This window comes from Bos javanicus, chromosome 13, assembly GCF_032452875.1.
Source record: "Bos javanicus breed banteng chromosome 13, ARS-OSU_banteng_1.0, whole genome shotgun sequence".
Classification (NCBI taxonomy): Eukaryota; Metazoa; Chordata; class Mammalia; order Artiodactyla; family Bovidae; genus Bos; species Bos javanicus.
In genome coordinates, this window is record NC_083880.1 from 70,127,693 (window position 1) to 70,148,022 (window position 20,330).

General features: G+C 41.0%; 1 protein-coding gene across 9 annotated transcripts in view; it reads right to left on the reverse strand.

Moving 5' to 3' along the window:
• Positions 1-20,330, reverse strand: part of CHD6 (chromodomain helicase DNA binding protein 6) — a 201,299-nt gene that overhangs the window by 154,515 nt on the left and 26,454 nt on the right. For 4 of the 9 annotated variants that reach the window (XM_061437614.1, XM_061437612.1, XM_061437607.1 and 1 more), the window contains exon 2: positions 17,574-17,648. The exons of 4 other annotated variants lie outside the window; for them this stretch is intronic. The gene's annotated coding sequence lies outside the window, so the exon portion shown is untranslated. Of the gene's footprint in view, positions 1-1,686; positions 1,797-17,573; positions 17,649-20,330 lie in introns of all 9 variants that reach the window. One more of the 9 variants, XM_061437611.1, reaches the window with a different exon arrangement.

Consider the following 20,330-nt stretch of genomic DNA (forward strand, 5'->3'; position numbering starts at 1 on the left):
CAACTATTCAATTTTGCCACTGCAGCATAAAAACAGCCACAGACAACATGCAAACGTATGGGTTTGTCTGTATTTCAAAGAAGCGACAAAAGCACGTAGCCCCCTTGCCACAGAAGATGAACTGTATCTTCCTGGTACAGTTATTATTAAATCAATATTCATTTCACAGCTAAGATATGAACTATACTGTGCTAGGGCTTCCCGAATAGCTCAGTCAGTAAAGAATCTGCCTGCAATGCAGGAGACCTGGGTTCAATTCCTAGGTCGGGAAGATCCCCTGGAGAAGGAAATGGCAACCCACTCCAGTATTCTTGCCTGGAGAATCCCATGGACAGAGGAGCCTGGCGGCTACAGTCCATGGGGTCGCAAGAGTTGGACACGACTTGGCGACTTTACTACTACTACTTACTACTATACTGTGCTAAAGTTTTCTTTTTTTGTGTAATCTTTCCCCCTAAAGACAGCAAGTACCTTTAAATTTAAAAATGTGCTTTGTTCTCTGAGTCACTAACTTACCTAAAAATGCTCCCCCAAAACTTGAGAAGCAGGATTCCTCTCAGCCTAGGTTCATTTCTTCCCCCTGTACCATTCTATCTGAAGTCTCAGAGCACTCCTCAGTCTGCTTCACAGGCACCTCACCTTACTAGGGCCTCTCACCTCCTTCCTCCTGGGGACGTGTTCTCTGTGTCACTCTTAAGAGTGGACGCCCACGTTTCTTTCTTCTCTCTGAGGATTTACTCTCTCATTCTGGTGAATCACAATGTCCACTAACTCAGTAGGAAATGTAAGTTCTGAGACCTTCGTGTCTGACTATGCTCATAGTCCACCTTGACAGCTTGGAGGGCAGCAAATCAAAAGTTGGAGATGGAATTCTTCTCAGAATTTCAAGAACATTTCACACAGTCCTGTTCCTTCCAACGCCTGTTAAGGAATCTGAACCACTGAGATGGCTAATCCCTTATCTGAAATCTCTCTTCCTTCACAGAAAGCTTTTAGCCCAAGGGAGCATCTTTTCATAATGATGCACCTTGGGGCTATTTTTATCCACCAGGTTGGGCACCTGGTGAATTCTTTCACATGCTAGAAACTCCTGTCTCAGTTCTGAGAAATACTCTTGAATTACTTCCTCATAATTTCCTCCCTATTGTTTTCTTGTAATAGAACTATTACTGTATTTGAATGATAGACCTTCTAGGCTACACCTCTAATTTTCTCATTAAAAATTTTTTTTTGTCTCTTTGTGATCTGCTTTCTAGGAGGTTTCCCCACCTTTCTTCTTATTTATTTATTTTTAAATAGCTAACAAGTTTACCATTCAATAATTCTTTTTTTTTTCTTCCAGTAACCCACAATGGAAGGCCATTCAATGAGAAACAGTGGCGTTTCCTTTCAAAGACCCCAAGATCTAGAAGACTTCCACATGACCAGAAAACTCAACCTGGACTGAGAAAATGCTTCTGGACCAACTTTAAGTATTTTCTATATTTTCAAGGCTCTGAATGAGTTTTCCTCCATCAAAGATGTCACAGCACACATACACACACACACACAAAATTAGGGTTTTGATTCATATATATAAATTTTTTGATACCTGAAAGTTTTTTTTTTTAACATAGAGAATTTATAAATTAGATCTTTTTTGGGGGGGAACACACAAAATTTACAAATTAGATTTATTTCTGTTACCTTTTGTATGTAGTTTAGGGCTTTCCAGGTGGCTCAGTGGTAAAGAAATTCATCTGTCAATTCAGGAGACGTAGGAGATGTGAGTTTGATCCCTGGGTTGGGAAGATCCCCTGGAGGAGGAAATGGCAACCCGCTCCAGTATCCTTGCTGGGAAAACCCATGGACAGAGGATCCTGGCAGGCTACAGTTGCAAAGAGTTGAATATGACTGAGCTCGCACACGCACATACAGTTTAGGCTAGAGCTAATCTCTAAGGGGTGATCTGTGATGCTCTCCACAACAGGCTGGAAAGAATAAAGCATCTCATGCCTACAAGTCAGAAGCATTCACATCCCTCCAGGTTACAGGAGGACCGCGAGGACAGGGACACTATCTAATGAATACTACTATATATCTAATTCCTAGTACAGTATTTTGTGAATGAGTGAATATGTGAATATTACACAGGATTTATCAATGGTGGGTCAAAAAAGAAGGATCATACCTATGTAAGGGAAATAAACCAGGCACAGACTAAAAAAAACCTTCTCTCCAAAAATGCAGATGCCTAACTTGAAATATCTGTCCACAATACTAGGGAGAAGGCCTTAGCACTGCCACAATTTCCAAACTGAGGTAGCTCTTTGTTTTGCTGGCTTGAAAATACAATTACCGCCTCCAATACTAACTGAGATGCTTTGCCCCTCAAAAATTGTTTTAAACACTCAATGCATTATACTGAAAGCTTTGTTACCCTCCACGTGGGTGATGCAAGCCAAAAAGCAAATGAAGAGTACTGACTTTAATCTTTGTCTGTGAGAGAAGCCATAATCAGCAGTAAGAGCAACAATCTTCTAGAAAACTCTTGTTACTGGATCAAGAGTATTAGAAATGTCCATTTTGAGAGGCTTCCTGTTGGTCAACTACAAAATAACAAGGCTTTAAACTCATTACTATTGACTTCAACTGCCATGAAAGTGAAAGTGAAGTCACTTCAGTCGTGTCCGACTCTTTACCACCCCATGGACTGTGGCCTACCAGGCTCCTCCCTCCATGGGATTTTCCAGACAAGAATACTGGAGTGGGTTGCCATTTCCTTCTCTAGGAGATGTTCCTGACCCAGGGATTGAACCTGGGTTACCCGCATTATAGGCAGACGCTTTACCATCTGAGCCACCACCTGATCAACCACTGCCATATTCCTTATTATAATCTGCTGTATCTAACGGATGGTTGCTGTTGTTTAGTCACCAAGTCGTGTCTGACTCTTTTGCGATCCCATGGACTGTAGCCCACCAGGCTCCTGTCTGTGGGATTTCCCAGGTAAGAATACTAGAATGGATTGCCATTTCCTTCTCCAGGGGATCTTCCCCAACCCAGGGATCGAACCCGAGTTTCCTACATTGCAAGCAGATTCTTAACCACTGAGCCACTAGGAAAGCCCATCTAGATGGTATGTGCTAAGTGTGCTAAGTAATTTCAATCATGTCCAACTCTGTGGACCCTCTGGACTGTAACACACCGGGTTTCTCTGTCTGGGATTCTCCAGGCAGGAATAATGGAGGGGTTTGCCATGCCCTCCTCCAGGGATCAAACTCATGCCTCTTACATCTCCTGCATTGGCAGGTGGGTTCTTTACCACTAGAGTCACCTGGGAAGCCCCAATGGTATACAGGTGTAAGCACTGGGCAGCCCTAATGGTATAAAGGTGTATAAAGGTATAAATAAGCCTTCTAGATAGTATAAAGGTGTAAACTAAGGAAGCTCTCTAGAAGTGACTAGCAACATTTCAACAATGCCGCGTTCACCAAATCAGAACTGAATGGGACCTCTGAGATTACAAAGTCAAACACTCTGATCTTCATGATGAATGAGACATATTTTCGTAATACAAAAGGAGAAAAATCAACTCCAAATCCCAGTTCATCTCTTCAATCATGTCAACTCCTAATCTAGTGATAAAAATCAATTTGCTTGATAAGAATCACTATTAAGGGCAGCAGTAGAAGCAAGCGGCCAGGCATTACCAGGGTTATCAAATAACACGTTGTAACGTAAAACCTGACTGCCCTTCCTTTCTGTCATTAAACCCTACACTATAATGTCAACTGACCCAGATGAGGAATGATCTCATCTGTGAACACAGAACTGAAGAAACCAACCTCCTAACAGCCAAGCCCATTCAAAGTTTAGAGCTCTAAAGATTCAAGCTATAACCTTATGTGAGAAGACAGGGTTTTTACAGATGACTTTCCATATTCAGTCTCAAGAGACTTCACCAGTAACACAAGACCTTTTTGATTCGTGGCACTTTTAATGCCATTTGTGGAGGAAGAATAATACCTGTAGGGGCTTCTCTTGAAGCTCAAATGGTAAAGAACCTGCCTGCAATGTGGGAGACCCAGGTTCAATCCCTGGGTCAGGAAGATCCCCTGGAGAAGGGCATGGCAATCCACTCCAGTATTATTGCCTAGAGAATCCCATGGACAGAGGACCCTGGCAGGGGTTGCAAAGAGTTGGACACGACTGAGCGACTACACTTTCACAGTTTGAGCGAAGATATCTAGGTTCTGGACACAACTGCAATATGAGTTGTACAATTTATTCAGTCTTCCTAGGTCTTAGTCTTTCATTTATAGAATAGGGGCAAAAACTATCTTTTGCAAGAGGAGATGGATGAGTTCTCTTTTGGGCAGGCTAAATTTGAAGAAACAGTAAAGATATGCAAGGTGAAGGGAGAGAACCTTAAGGTCAGGCAATGCAATCTTTTTATCTTAAGATAATGAAACTTAAGGGTCAGAGTAGCCTAACTGCCCAAGGGCCACAATTATGCAAAAGTACCAGGATTAGATTTCCGAGGTTCCAATTCAGACCTCTGAGCACTACACCAAACTGCCTTGTATGAAAATAGCAGGAGAGGTGAGGATTGTTGTCAGTTGTTAGAAGGGCTGAGGAGTGACTAAGGGAAACTGAGGCATGCAAACCTGAGATTAGAGATGCAGGAAGGCCGTGCCCACCCCCACACCTCCCCCCCCCCCGAAAGGAAAGGAAAGTGAGGAAAGCGAAATCACTGTGTCTATTTGCAGCCCTATGGACTGTAGCCTGCCAGGCTCCTCCATCCACAGGACTTGCCACGCAAGAATACTGGAGTGGGAGTGGGTTGCCATTTCCTTCTTCAGGGGATGTTCCTGACCCAGGGATCAAACCTGGGTCTCCCACACTGCAGGCAGACTCTTTATTGTCTGAGCCACCAGGAGGTGAGGCTTGGAGATGTTCTACTGGAGAGCGGACAGAGATTAGAAAGATATCCTATAGACAAATCACTACATTCACGAGGAAAAATAGAAAGAAAGCAGGCTATAGTGGATGGTTTTGATTCATCCTTGGGGTGAAGAGGAAGCAATTAAAACAGCTTGATAAAACGATCATTCAAGAAGACCTTTTAAGCACATTTTAAGTAAGATGGACCCTTCAGATAATATTATATTACATATAAGGGAAAAAATAACTCATACAAATAACTCATAAGATAAACAGAGATTAAAAAAAAATCTTTAGGGATATAACTGCCAAGTAATTGTTTAAATTCTTTATCTACTTTCCTAAAACCTCCCATTTGAATCCTGAAATTGTTCAACAAAATTGTTTTGGAGCAATTTACAGTAAGGGACAAACTATCTGATGGCTATCCAAGACAGCAGGAAACACAGTAAACACACATTAGCAAAACCATAACACAGACAGTACTCAGCAGAGCTTTGACTTTGGGGTAAATAAGACAAGAAAAATCATGTACTTATGGCCATCCAGGCTCAGCACTCTTCATGCTACAGGAAACAGAAGAGCCAGTCCAAGTGCAAACCAGTCTACAATCTGAGGACATCAAATACATTTGTGGGATTCCTTGTACTAAAACAGAGAAGGCAATGGCACCCCACTCCAATACTCTTGCCTGGAAAATCCCATGGACAGAGGAGCCTGGTGGGCTGCAGCCCATGGGGTCGCTAAGAGTCGGACACGACTGAGCGACTTCAGTTTCACGTTTCACTTTCATGCATTGGAGAAGGAAATGGCAACCCACTCCAGTGTTCTTGCCTGGAGAATCCCAGGGACGGGGGAGTCTGGTGGGCTGCCGTCTATGGGGTCGCACAGAGTCGGACACGACTGAAGCGACTTAGCAGTTGTACTAAAAAGACAGGCTCTTTCCCCGACTTCTACAACTCTGCTGTGTTCAAATAAAATAAAAACCCAAGATTTTTCCAGGTGGACTTTCTTTTTCTATTGTTTAAAAACAAGACAAAACAAATGGATTCTGAATCTCACACAGATTTCCTTCTGTTCCAGTTTTAAGGTGAAACCCTGAAACTGAACTTCCACATCGTATATTAAATCACCCGCCGCAAACCCAGAAGGATGCTGCACCCTGATGCATCCCACAGTCGTTTCACCTCCTAAAAGCTGCTCAACTCTGACACCTCCTGCACTTTCTTTAGGGGCTAAATTTTTTTCTTTAACAGAATCTGAGGAGGGTTTTTTTTTTTTTTTTTTAAAAAAAAAAAAAAAGCTCTGGAGTTTTAAAAGATTAAATTGTTCTTAATCCTCTTCCGCCCTCAATTCCCCCTTCCCTGAAATCTAAAAAGAAGAAAAGTATTATGGTAAATGCAGAACCAGACTGTGGGGGAACGCATGTAACAAGGCCCTGCCTAATGGGACTGATGGGACTGATGAGAGAGAAACCTGTCCTTGCAAAAGCAAGCTCTGACAAGCACTGGCTGAAGGGTGAGGCGGGTGGCTGGCAACCAGAATCTCCTGCCAATAAAACGCCCTGGTGATACAACTCTGGTTGTGCGACGATGCTAAGAGCAGAAACCTCAAGCAATAAGCAGAATCCTCAAGAGGCCACCCGCGGCAAATGTAAGCCAACTGACGAAAAGCTGTTAACACTGTCTATGTTATGTGTGGTCCATCTAATCTGCCTAATCACAGTATAGATGTAGTCACCTACTTTAATGTATGAGCAAACAACATATAGTTACAAGCACTGACTTCTAATACCTAGATAATTGCTTGACCAGAAGTAAAACTCAGCAAGTTTTCAGATTGGCACATGGTACTATTTAAGGAGTACTGGTCTGGGAGACGACAGAATTCATGCCCAGGTTGAGCTGAGAGAACCACAGACAGGGGCCTGTTAGTTTACCTGATAAATAGCATCCATTCGCAGATCAAAAGACAACCATTTTGAAATATAAATGTATCTCCTTAATACCCATAATCTCCCATTCATATTCCTACCCTGTATTTATACCTCCCATTCCAATGCTCCCATCCATCATCAGCATGAGCACTGAAAACCAGACATAGGGATGTGATTCAGGACTGTTCTAGATGCAGACGAGCAGTTTTGGAGGACCGCAAATTTCCAAACTGCCGCTCTGGAGTACATGTGCAGAATGAGAATCATACCTTCCATCACCCGTATCCTTTCCTTAAGACGCTATATTTGCAAATGAAGCCCCTTTGTTGGTGGCACAGTATAAGCAACGGTAGAGAATCTGCCTGCCCATGCAGGAGATGTGAGTTCGATCCCTGATCAGGAGGATCCCCTGGTGAAGGAAATGGCAACCCACTCCAGTATTCCTGCCTGGGCGATCCCATGGACAGAGGAGCCTGGCGGGCTACAGTCCATGGAGGTCGCAACAGAGTCAGACATGACCTACGGACTAAACAACAACAGAGTATAAGCTCAGGCTAGTGATCAAATGAAATAAATACAAGTCGGGAAACTCTCATTAGCCTGGAGGTGAAGTCCAAATAACAGTTTTTAAAGCCTCCATAGATCCTACAGGAGTTGGTGACAAAGCTGCATGTCACAGCCAAGTATACTAAAGGCCACCTTCAAACAGAAGAATACAAAACAGTACCTCTCCAGTGGGCCGAGGGACTGCATCAGTCCCCGACGCCTAAGACAGGGCCTGTGACATAGTCGGCACCCATCCAATCCGTGTAGTATAAGCAATGGTAGAGAATGTGCCTGCCAGTGCAGGAGATGTGAGTTCAATCCCTTATCAGGATGATCCCCTAGAGAAGGAAATGGCAACCCACTCCAGTATTCTTGTCTGGGAGATCCCATGGACAGAGAAGCCTGGTGGGCTACAGTCAATGGGGCTGGAAAAGAGTCGGACACAACCTAGGGACCAAACAGCAACGAAGTATAAGATCAGGCCAGTAAGAAAATGAGATAAATACAAGTCAGAAAACTCTCGATCTTCCGGATTGAATTTATAAATGAAAGGCTCACTGGCTAGTTTCACCACCCACACTATTTTCTTCCCTCTTCCCTCAAATGACTTAAGGGTTAAAAAATACAAGGAAACTATTTTTGCAAGGCAATCATTCTTGCTTTTCAGCCTGCTCTGTTGTATGTTTGTGGTAACTCTCTGCCTGGCCAAAGTGTTACCACCAGCAATTCAAAGCATGAACACAACCATAACCTAATGTGGAGATATCAAGCTCTGTACACAAAACCTATTTTTGTTATTCACCTTGATTTAGTAACAACTGGGCTTTACACAGCCAACTCTTCTTTAAAATTCACCCTAAATTCTATCCACAGTATAAGGTCAGACTTTCTTAGCAACCTATGCTTTCTGGGAAATATGACCCCCCTTGAGATTCCCTATCCATTTCTTGGATCCAAGGCCAACTTTCCAACCTGGTGAATTCCTTAGGATTTTGCACCCAGAGTTATCTAGCCCAAAACAAACCGTAGCACTGAACTGCTTCTGTTTGTAGCAAAGCCATACACTGAGCCTCTCCTGAACCATAAATTCCTGAATCAAAGATCTATAATTCCCACGCCCACTAACCCTTACATGAGAGTTGCACTGGGGGCCCCCAATTTCTTAGTCAGGCCAAATGGTGATTTACCTGCTTTGAAAGAAAGGAATGTGATGACAAAGATAAAAGCAAAGATAATGCTCACAGAGGAGAGCAGTGATATTTAGACTAAGAACAAAGAGGTATCTGAAAAGCCATTAAAAAAAAAAAAAAACACTTAGAAGCTGTTGTTCTAAGACTTGGTAAGAAGGTCAACAACATGAGAAGTATATTGCTTTACAGAAGACTTCAGTACTAACACTTTGGTCCCAAATTTAAAAAGGAAAAATAAAAAAAGGTGGTCTGGCAGTTAATATTTTTTGCTGACTGAATTAGATACTGTTGTTTGACATTAAGTTAAACAGCCCTCAAACAGGCTTTCAAAAATAAAAAAAGGTTGAGATAGCCTGGATTATTTTGTATTTCTCCCATTCGAGACTGGATCTTATTTTTAAGTTTATCCTTTTGAAATCAGACTGTACCACCCCTTAACTTTTATTGAAGTATAATATACGTTAAAAAAAGTATAGCTCTTCACATACGAACACATTTCACATATGGAACACACATGTAACCAGCATCGATGAACAGAAACAGAACACTCTTAGCACTTACAAAAGCCTCAGCCAGGGACTTTCCTGGTGATCTGGTGGCTAAGACTCCACACTCCCAATGCAGAGGGTCTGGGTTCAATTTCTGTCAGGGAACTAGATTCTGCGTACTGTAACTAACACATGGAGCAGCAAATAGACATTTTTTTAAAAAGCCCCCTCCGCACTCCTTTTTGGTCACAACTACTTCTCTTCAAGGGTAACCACTAGCCTGACTTCCAACAGTACAGAATAGTTTTGCTTGTTTCCATACCTTATAAAAGTAGAATCACAGAGTATGTACTCTTGGGTCTGGCTTCAGTGTCAGTTATCAATTTCAGTTCCGTTCAGTTCAGTCGCTCAGTCGTGTCCAACTCTTTGCGACCCCATGAATTGCAGCACGCCAGGCCTCCCTGTCCATCACCAACTCCCGGAGTTCATTCAGACTCACGTCCATCGAGTCGGTGATGCCATCCAGCCATCTCATCCTCTGTCGTCCCCTCTCCTCCTGCCCCCAATCCCTCCCAGCATCAGGGTCTTTTCCAATGAGTCAACTCTTCGCATGAGGTGGCCAAAATATTGGAGTTTCAGTTTTAGCATCAGTCCTTCCAATGAACACCCAGGACTGATCTCCTTTAGGATGGACTGGTTGGATCTCTTTGCAGTCCAAGGGACTCTCAAGAGTCTTCTCCAACACCACAGTTCAAAAGCATCAATGCTTTGGTGCTCAGCTTTCTTTATAGTCCAACTCTCACATCCATACATGACCACTGGAAAAACCATAGCCTTGACTAGACGGATCTTTGCTGGCAAAGTAATGCCTCTGCTTTTTAATATGCTATCTAGGTGGGTCATAACTTTCCTTCCAAGGAGTAAGCCTCTCAACTTCAAATTCACCCTTCAGTACCTGCTCTGTGATGATACTCTGGACTCTGGAAGAATTTTCCCTTTACAGAAAGTGTGATGTTAAGCTTGGTCAGCAGAGGGCGCTCGAGGGGGCACTGCAGGAGGAAGGAAGCGTGTCTTTTGGGTTCAAGGGTGTAGTGTCTTTGCCCAGTGAAAGGTATGTAGGGACATCTGGTGGTACTCTGCCCCGACAGCATCCCCAGAGCATTAGCCTATTCTCCCATACTCAGACATCATCTAGAAGCTTTAATCTACCAGCACAGGTCCTACCTACACTTAAGGATAATGAAATTATCCCACAGTTTTTTTCTTCTCTAGGATAAATATTCCCATGCATTTTACATTATATGGGCTTTCCTGGTGGCTCAGCTGGTGAAGAATCAGCCTCCAATGCAGGAGACCTGGGTTTGACCCCTGAATTGGAAAGATACCCTGGAAAAGGGAATAGTTACCCACTCCAGCATTCTGACCTGGAGAATTCCATGGACTGTATAGTCCACAGGGTTGCAAAGAGTCAGACACGACTGAGCGACTTTCACTTTAATGTTATAATACTCCACATATTTTCAGCTTGCTCCTGAACTTTCTATGTTGCTTCTTCCTTAATTTGCAAAATCAAAGGCTGAATTAAGATACTTTATCTAGTTAGAGCAGTATTGAGCCTCATAAACATCCATCTGAAACCAAATCAAATCTCATGATGAAATGTTAAAGGCACTCCTATTAAGTAGTCTGGAAAAAGACGATGACACCATCCATCGAGTATTGCACTGGACATTCTAGAGAATATATGGGAGAATTATGAGATGTATAAACTAGGAAGAAAGATTGTTGTTGAGTAGCTAAATTGTGCCTGACTGGCCCCATGGATTGTACCCAGCCAGACTCCTCTGTGCATGGGATTTCCCAGACAAGAATACTGGAGTGGGTTGCCATTTCCTTCTCCAGAGGATCTTCCTGACCCAGGGATTGAACCCGCATCTCCTGCATTGGCAGGCAGATCCTTTACTACCACGGAGTCACCAGGGAAGCCCCTAGGAAGAAAGATACAAAACTATTATTTATATATGATGTGACTGTTCTTGTAAGCCATGAAGAAACAACTTCAAAACTATAAGAATGAAGAAAGAGTTTATAAGATGGTCAGTAAAAAAAAAAAAAAAAAAAAACATCTGTACAAACATCACTGCTGCTGCTGCTGCTAAGTCGCTTCAGTCGTGTCCGACTCTGTGCAACCCCATAGACAGCAGCCCACCAGGCTCCCCCGTCCCTGGGATTCTCCAGGCAAGAACACTGGAGTGGGTTGCCATTTCCTTCTCCAATGCATGAAAGTGAACAGTGAAAGTGAAGTCGCTCAGCCATGTCCAACTCTTCGAGACCCCATGGACTGTAGCCTACCAGGCTCCTCCGGAAACATCACTAACTTTGTTGAAAGAAACCTCAAATTTTCCTCTAGAGCACAGGTGGTGCTGCTCACACCATGCACACCAAGCGAGACCAACCCCACTGCTCTGCCTGTCATCACCTACTCAAGGGGCCAGTGCCAAGGCAAAGGCCCCCCTTCAAAGGCCAGATGTGAGAGGCCAACCTCCCACTGTAGAGTTTGGTACCATACTGGAACTGACTCAGTCACACGAGGGCAACTCACGTGTGGCTTGTCTTTATTAACTCAATTCTAGCCAAGAACTGTGTTAGCATGCGCTCCATACAATATTTATCTTGAGTTTATATTTCACCAGATTCAACCGTTTCTCATACTTCTCCCTTTCATTGTATGGTTTATAGTATCTCTGAGGAGCTAGCCACCTCACTCAGTAACAAACAAGAGCAGATATACAGGAAAGTCACCAATGAAACAAAGGAATCGACTCTGCTTCTTCAACTTTAAAATGAGGGTGTTGACCTCAGATGTTGAAAAACCCTTTTCCAAGGATCCTATGTCTTAAAATTTTCTATGACCCAGTATATATAAAAACCACACACGAAGAGAGAAAGGGAAAGAGAGAGAGGAAAAAAAAAAAAAACCTATGGGAAAAGAATCCTGCAAAAACAGTAAGATATCTGCTATTTTACCGAGTTCTCTGCTCTCCAGGTGAATAAGAAAGCTGGATTTTTTAAAATACAGAAGGGTAATAATAAATTCATTTTTTCCTTCAGGAGAAACTTACTACAAAGGAAAGAATGACCTGAGGATGCTTCCTCATAGTTCTGTATTAACTCATCCCTATCAGTGATACCCAACTGTTTAAAACATCACACTGTTACAACAATGTTCAGATTCTTGAGAATCTAGTCATTTTCTGATCCACACAGATTAACTTAACAGACTAAGACAAAACAAACAACCATTCAGTGGAAGCAATGAGTCCTAACCACTGGACCGCCAGGGAATTCCTAAACATAAAACTTTTAAACGTCCCTTTCTACACAACACTTCTTTCACTAAACATAATCAGACCAAAAAAAGCACTTTGCATAAACAAATTTTTCAGACACCTCATTTTACTGTTTTTTTTTTAAGTTCTTAATCAAAAATTTTCATTTCATCTTCTACAAGTCTCTCAGTCTTCTTAAAGGGTTAACAATAGTGAAATAAATGATTCGGGCAACATTCATCAGTTAGGGTTAAATTAGGACCATTAGATGAAAGGTGGACAGAACTGGAAATCTGCAGGCTGTCCGAAGTCACCCCATGGACTTCTACTGGGGGAATACAACTTGACCACAAAAGGCTATGCCAACATGACCCCGTCAATTACTCTGAGTATATACAGGAGGACGATCAAACAGTGCAGGAATACACAGTAGGAAAATCAAACATCTCTCCAAATGTGAACAGGAAGCACGATATACTACCTATGAATAATAATAAAAAAATCTGAATGATTACCAGAATTGTTAAGCCTCCAAATCTAATTACCAGCTTACAGGTAATATGGAAAAAGAGTAACATGTGATATGATACAAAGATACAGTCAGCAAACTCCACAATGTGGAGAAGGGGCATCAACCTAGCTTTTTCCACACAAAAAATGGCATAACAGTAACAACAACAACAAAAGAGATTTATTTTAGATTAAAAGAAATTAAAGATATGCATCAATCAAATGTACTAGGTGAACTTTATCTGGACCTGATTCAAAGAATTAATTGTAAAAAAGCCATTTTTGAGAAAAATCAAGGGAAGAGATTCAGAATCAGGTAAATTAAGGAATTAGGTTGTAGGGAAGGTGTTAATGTATATGATAATGCCCTTTTCTATCCAACAGATACACACTACAATATTTATAGGTTAAAGGACAGGCTGTCAGGACTTTCTTCAAAATACTCTAGGTCAAAAAGAAAGTGAGAAGGGAGAGATAAAACAAGAACGGCATGAGGATTCACTGTACTGTTCTCTCCAGTTATGTGTATGTTTGAAATTTCCCGTAATAAAAACATTTTTTTTAAGGTTAAAGGAAAGAAGAGACAGGAATTCATAACCAAACCTAAGTTTGGCCACCATCCACAAGACATGAAAAACTGCAGAAAGCCTTTATGTAAAATAAACACGAAAAAAGCTGACGGTAGTGGCCTCTGAAGACTGTATGTGAGAGACTCCGGGCAGCTTTCTTTTGTCAGCAGAAATCCTCTCTACAGCATTCCTCTGGAGGTGTGCTTTCCATCAGGCCATGTACTGTTACCAAGGTGCAGACAGGGTGTCCTGATACCAAGCTGAGCTCTTCACGCCTCTTTCCCCTGAGAAAAGTTATCTGAGGAAACTGACTATCAAAATATGTATTTTTTAATGGCATGTCTCTAAGTCTTCAGCAGTTTATCTGCACTTTTCAGTTTTTTCCAACACTCATATAAAATAAATATTTTTCTACAAGCTGAAGAAATACTCTTTAGTGTAATAAAAAATCCCATTGTTGTTAAAAAAAATAGTTAAATAACTTCCCTCCTTTCAATCCCTCATCCATTCCCACTGCTCCTAACATAGTTCATGCTGTGCTATTCTCACCCCGTACTTGGTATCACAGCAGTTAAAGCTTGATTATGCCACAGATTTGCAGGTCAAATGTATCACCTATTTCCTTCCAAAACTTAGAAAACTATATGAATAATTATCATTATTCCACATATAATGGTAGTGTACTGCATTGAGAGGAGAGTGCACTGTTCAAATATCAAAACCACTAATTTAATAAAGGGGTTCAGTAATACAAGCACCAGTGCTGTGCACAGGAGAATCCTCTTTCATCTGTAACCGTGTGCTCCATCCCCCTTCTTGTTCAGTAAATAAAACAGTGAATCTAGAAAACCGCACCTGACCAGTTTTCACAATGTTTTCCTAACAGCTGTCTGCCAACAATTTTTAATAACTCTCATCAGGCTATCGCCCCTTTCCATAATTCTCTCTGGGCTTTATTTCTCTGTTGAACATGATTTGGTCAATAACAGTGGTAAAAAGGAAGAGACTGTAAAAATAAACAACAATAAATGATGCCTAAAGGTAGGATGAATATAGTTTTAAAACATGCAGTTAACCTTTGAACAATGTGGGGGTGAGGGGTGTTGCTGCTCCATGTGCGGACGAAAATTATGTATAAGTTTACAGTCGACCTTCCACAGCCAAGGTTCTGCACCCATGGACTGTATACTGTAGCACATATTCAGTCAAAGAAAAAAAATCCACATGTAAGTGGACCTGTGCTGTTGAAACCCATGTTGTTCAAGGGTCAACTGTAACTAACAATGATCTGTAAGATGAAGCGCCTTTGGTCCTGGGGAAGGCTGATCTGGGAAATCTGCTTCTGTATTGATCACTATGCCCCTGGGAACAGAGCAAGCATCCAACACTGCATTACTGCCAACAAGGCAGAAATTAATTAGCTCTGCTCCCATTCTGTTGTTAATATTCTGAGTAAAGGTTACTTCCTTATTTAATACAGAAGTAGTTATATTTATCCATCCTCAGATAGATGGTTTTCAGATAGTAAACACCTTCCTACTGAAAGACCTTAGCATCTAAAACCTTACTGTTAAAAACTTGCCCTTCTCACATGCACTGTTAATAATAACTGAGGAACTAGAATGCAGCAAGCAACACTTATTACATTATTTTTCTGAGTCATCGTAATAATCTTATGAGTTAGGTACTGTTATTATTCCCATTGTATAGATAAAGAAACCAAAACACAGGATGTTAAGCAACTTGCCAAAGAAAACAGAGCCGGTAAAGAATGGAATAATTTCATCCTCGCCATAACTCAAAGTCTTTTGGGATAAACAGAAAAAGAAAAGCTACTGGCAACTCATTCTAAAATTCATTAGTATCATTAAGTCTCAGAAATTTTCAATAATTTGTGGAGCATCTACTGTGTGATCAACATTGTGCTGCTTACTAACAAGACACCAGAGGAGAAGCTGAAGACAGTTATTTCCTCTCAAAATCATACTGCCAAGGTAGGGAGGCAAAATACACATATAAAACTAGTAAGGAAAATATAAAGGAAGAGCTACCTTTTCATAAATTCAATCATTCTAGACCTCACTCTCACCTCAGTGCATTTTTTAGATACATCACAGTTCACTGTGGAAAATCAGAGACAATATTCCCACTAATCAGTGGTGGGCACGAGTGGGAGCAGCAGTGTGGATTTTTGGCTAAGGAATAAAAATTATTTCACAATCTCAATTCAACTTAACACAGTGTGCCCATCTCTGTGTGTGTATACATATATGTATGTGCTATGCTTAGTCGCTCAGTTGTATCCAACTCTTTGCGATCCCACGGACTATAGCCCACCAGACTCCTCTGTGCATGCGGAGTCTCTGGGCAAGAATACTGGAGTGGGGGTGTGTGTGTGAGCGCAAGCACAAGAACACTGGAGTGTGTGTGTGTGTGTGTGTGTGTGTGTGTGTGTATTTCCCTCGTGGCTCAGAGGGTAAAGCGTCTGCCTGCAATGTGGGAGACCTGGGTTCGATCCCTGGGATGGGAAGATCCCCTGGAGAAGGAAATGGCAACCCACTCCAGTGTTCTTGCCTGGAAAAGCCCATGGACGGAGAAGCCTGGTGGGCTACGGTCCATGGGGTCACAAAGAGTCGGAGACTTCACTTTCAAAATGCAACTAAAAGATTTTATATATATATATATATATATATATAAATATGTGTGTGTGTGTATATATATATATATAAAAGATCACAGAGATCCAAATATAGGAATAAGACATTACCTACTTTAGTCCAGAGAGAGAAGACAAATCTGCTAACAAACGTATTTGGTGTGCATGCCAATGGAACTAAGGAAGAGTTTTAGGTCCAGTGGGAGCAGAAGGAAAGGAAAAAGCAACTACAAGGGTCAAGCTCTGATAAGGTGACCCTTAGGAATGCTGTAAAAAAGAGCAAGTTAGAGAAATCTAAAATTTTACAACTGAACAAAGAAAATTACGTCCCCAGTCCTATAACAGGTCCTGAATATTCTATATACACAAATGTGACATTTTTCCTCCTCCCAAAAACCTACCCCTAATGTAACACTAATCTCAACATCAATATTTAATGTCCAACTCGGTCTCAGTCCAGCAGCTGATCAAAAATTACAAGGTATACAAAAAAGCAAAGTGGGTATGAAATGGAGACAAACCTCTAAAGAGAATCAATCAGAGATGACCCAGATAGGGAATTTAACAGTGTTTAAGACAGCTATAATGTGGTACAGTGGTTAAGAATTCACTTGCCAAGGCAGGGAACATGGGTTCGATTCCCAGTGTGGGGAGATCCCACATGCCAAGGGGCAACTGAGTTCATGCACCAAACTACTGAGGTCCACTCACTAGAGCCCACGCTCCACACAAGAGAAGCCACTGCAATGAGAAGGCCTCACACGGCAACTCAAGAGCAGCCCCTGCTCACCACAACCAGAGAAAGCCCATGTGCAGCAATGAAGACCCAGAGCAGCCAATAAATAAAGTAAGAAATTTTAAAAACTATTAAAAAAAACCCCAATGCTTAACACGTTAAACAGTTTAGTAGACCATATGCATGAATAGATGGCAAATTTCAACAGAAAGCTAGAATATGTAAGAAAGAGCCAAAGAGAAACGCTTTTTTGTAATGGTATCAGAGATGAAAAGTTCCTTTGACGAGCCCACCAAACCCTCAATAAAATTAAGGAAGGAATCAACGAGCTTGAAGACAGATCACTACAAAATTACCTAAACTGAAACACAAAAGGGGGAGAGGGGCAGGGAGGACACAACAGACAGAACGTCCAAGAGCTGTGAGGTATGACCAAATACCACAAGCATGCAACTGGAGAGGGGCGAGCAAGGCAGAAATAACATTTGAAAGAAAGATGGCTTGAGATTTTCCAAAAATAAAGTCATCAAACCATAGATCTAAGAAAATCCTACAGGATGAATATAAACAAGTAAACAAACAAATAAATACAACAGAGAACACATACCTGGACACTTCACAGTTTAATTGCTAAAAACCAAGGTTAAAGAGAAAATCTGAAATACAGCTGGAAGAAAAAGGCATTACCTTCTGAGGGGGGGGGAAAAAAATTCAGCACACTACTTGCAATCCAGAAGATAATGGTGAGGCACCTCTTAACCACTGAAAAGGGGAAGAAAGAAAAAAAAAAAGACTTCATGACCCAGAATTCTAGTCAGCAAAAATACCTTTCAAAAATGGAGGCAAAATAATGGCTTTTCAGACAAAAGATGAAGTAATTCAATGTCAGCACACCTGCCCTACAAGAAAAGGTAAAGACGTCTTTCAAGTAAAAGGCATATGATAACCAGACAAAAAATGAGGATCCACACAAAATAGTTCCAAAAGTTATCAAAATGTAAGTATAAAAAATCTTTTCCACAAATTATTACTTATTCCAAAAGAACAATCTAAAGCAAAAATAATAACAGTATATTGTAGAATTTATAAAATATCTAAAAGGAAAATGTATGACACCAATAATCACGTAGGATAGAAGGGAAGAACTAGAAGCATACTGTATTGTTAGCATGTTACACTGCATGTGAAATGTGAAACGGTATAATAGTATGTGAAGGTAGAACGTGCCTCTAAATTTGGACAACTTAGATGAATGTATGAGTTCCTCAAAGACACAAACTAGACAAGCTCACTTAAACAAAAGAACCTGAACAGCCCTTCATCTATTAAAGACAGTGAATTTGTAGATAATAACCTTTCAACAAAGGCCCAGGTAGCTTCAGCGGAGAATCTCACCAAATAGTTATTGTACTTCATTTTATGTGCTTTACAGACACTACATTTTTTACAAATTGAAGGTCTGAGGCAACCCTGTTTTAAAAGATGAGAGTCAGCATGTCTTAGCAATAAAACTTATTTTTAATTAAGTTATATAAATTGCTTTTTAGACATAATGCTAGTGGTTGCACACTTAACAGACTATAGTATCAGATCAGATCAGATCAGATCAGAAGCTCAGTCGTGTCCGACTCTTTGTGACCCCATGAATCGCAGCACGCCAGGCCTCCCTGTCCATCACCAACTCCCGGAATTCACTCAGACTCATGTCCATCAAGTCAGTGATGCCATCCAGCCATCTCATCCTCTGTCGTCCCCTTCTCCTCTCGCCCCCAGTCCCTCCCAGCATCAGAGTCTTTTCCAGTGAGTCAACTCTTCGCATGAGGTGGCCAAAGTACTGGAGTTTCAGCTTTAGCATCATTTCTTCCAAAGAAATCCCAGGGCTGATCTCCTTTAGAATAGACTGGTTGGATCTCCTTGCAGTCCAAGGGACTCTCAAGAGTCTTCTCCAACACCACAGTTCAAAAGCATCAATTCTTTGGCGCTCAGCCTTCTTCACAGTCCAACTCTCACATCCATACATGACCACAGGAAAAACCATAGCCTTGACTAGACGAACTATAGTATAAACATAATTTTTATATGCAGTAGCAAACCAAAAAATTCATGCAACTCACTTTATTACAATATTCACTTTATTGCAGTGGTCTGGAACTGAATCTGCAGTATCTCCTGTATAGCAATATATTACATATACTCTTCCAGAAAATAGAAGAGGGAATACTTCCATCTAATGTCGGCCAGCATTAAGCCGACAAGTCCTGCAACAGCAATATAAGAAGCCACACATTTAAGACAAAGATGAAAACAAAGACACTAAAATCTTAACAGAATACTATCATATTGAATATGGCAATAAATAAAAAGGGTACTACATCAAGACCAAGTGGGATTTATCCTGGGTATGCAAGAGGCATTCAACATCAAAAATCAATTAATGTAATTCACTGTATCAACAGACTAAAGAAAAAACCCACATGATCATCTCAGCAGCTACAAGTATCTAACAAACTCCAACATTTGTGATGAAAACCCTCCAGAAACCAGAAATAAAAGCAATCTTCCTCAATCTGATAAAAAGCAAGGACGAAAAACCTACCATTAATGGGACTGCATAATTTTTCCCTAAACTCAAGAACAAGGCAAGAGTGTCTAATCTTACCATCATATCACTTCAACATCATACTGGGGTCCTAGCCAGTGCAATAAGACAAGAAAAAGAAATAGAAAGCAAACAGATTAAACAGGAAGAAATACAACTGTCTTTACTTGCACTCAAAATACCTATTAATATAGTAAATCCCAAAGAATCTAGAATAACATTTCTAAAATCAGTAAATTGGTTTGCTAAGATCATAGGATATAAGGTCGATATACAAAAGCCAACTGTATTTCTATATACTAGCAAGGAACAAATGTAAATTAACATTTTTAAAGTATCATTTATAAGAGTATCCCAAAACATAAATACTTAAAGAGATAAATTGAAATTAAAAGCACAACCTTTTAAATGCTATAAACCAGCTTTAATTTGATCAATCTCTTCCCCTATACAGAAAAGCTATGGAACCGCCTAAATAGTCTAGAACTTTAGAACAGGCCAACTTATTTTCTTCTCAACTCGTTGGAAGGTTTTGCCAAGTAACAATCTTTCCAGTAGATGGTCTCTTCTCTCACATTTTTCCTTGAAAGAGGTTCATCCTGAGAACTCACACTGTAAGGTTAGTTATCTTAGAACTAGGAAACTTAAAACTGGAATGCAGCCTCAGAACATTTTAAACTTGCAAAAGCCAAGTTAAAAGCTTCCCCTCTGGGGAACTGATGAGTCCAGAAAATGAAAAGCGTGAATATTCACTAAAACCCCCAGATGACGTACAACCCTGTGTAGAAGACCTGTCTTATAACTGTGATTTCCACACATTAACAGCCTCTCTTAAACAAGGCAGT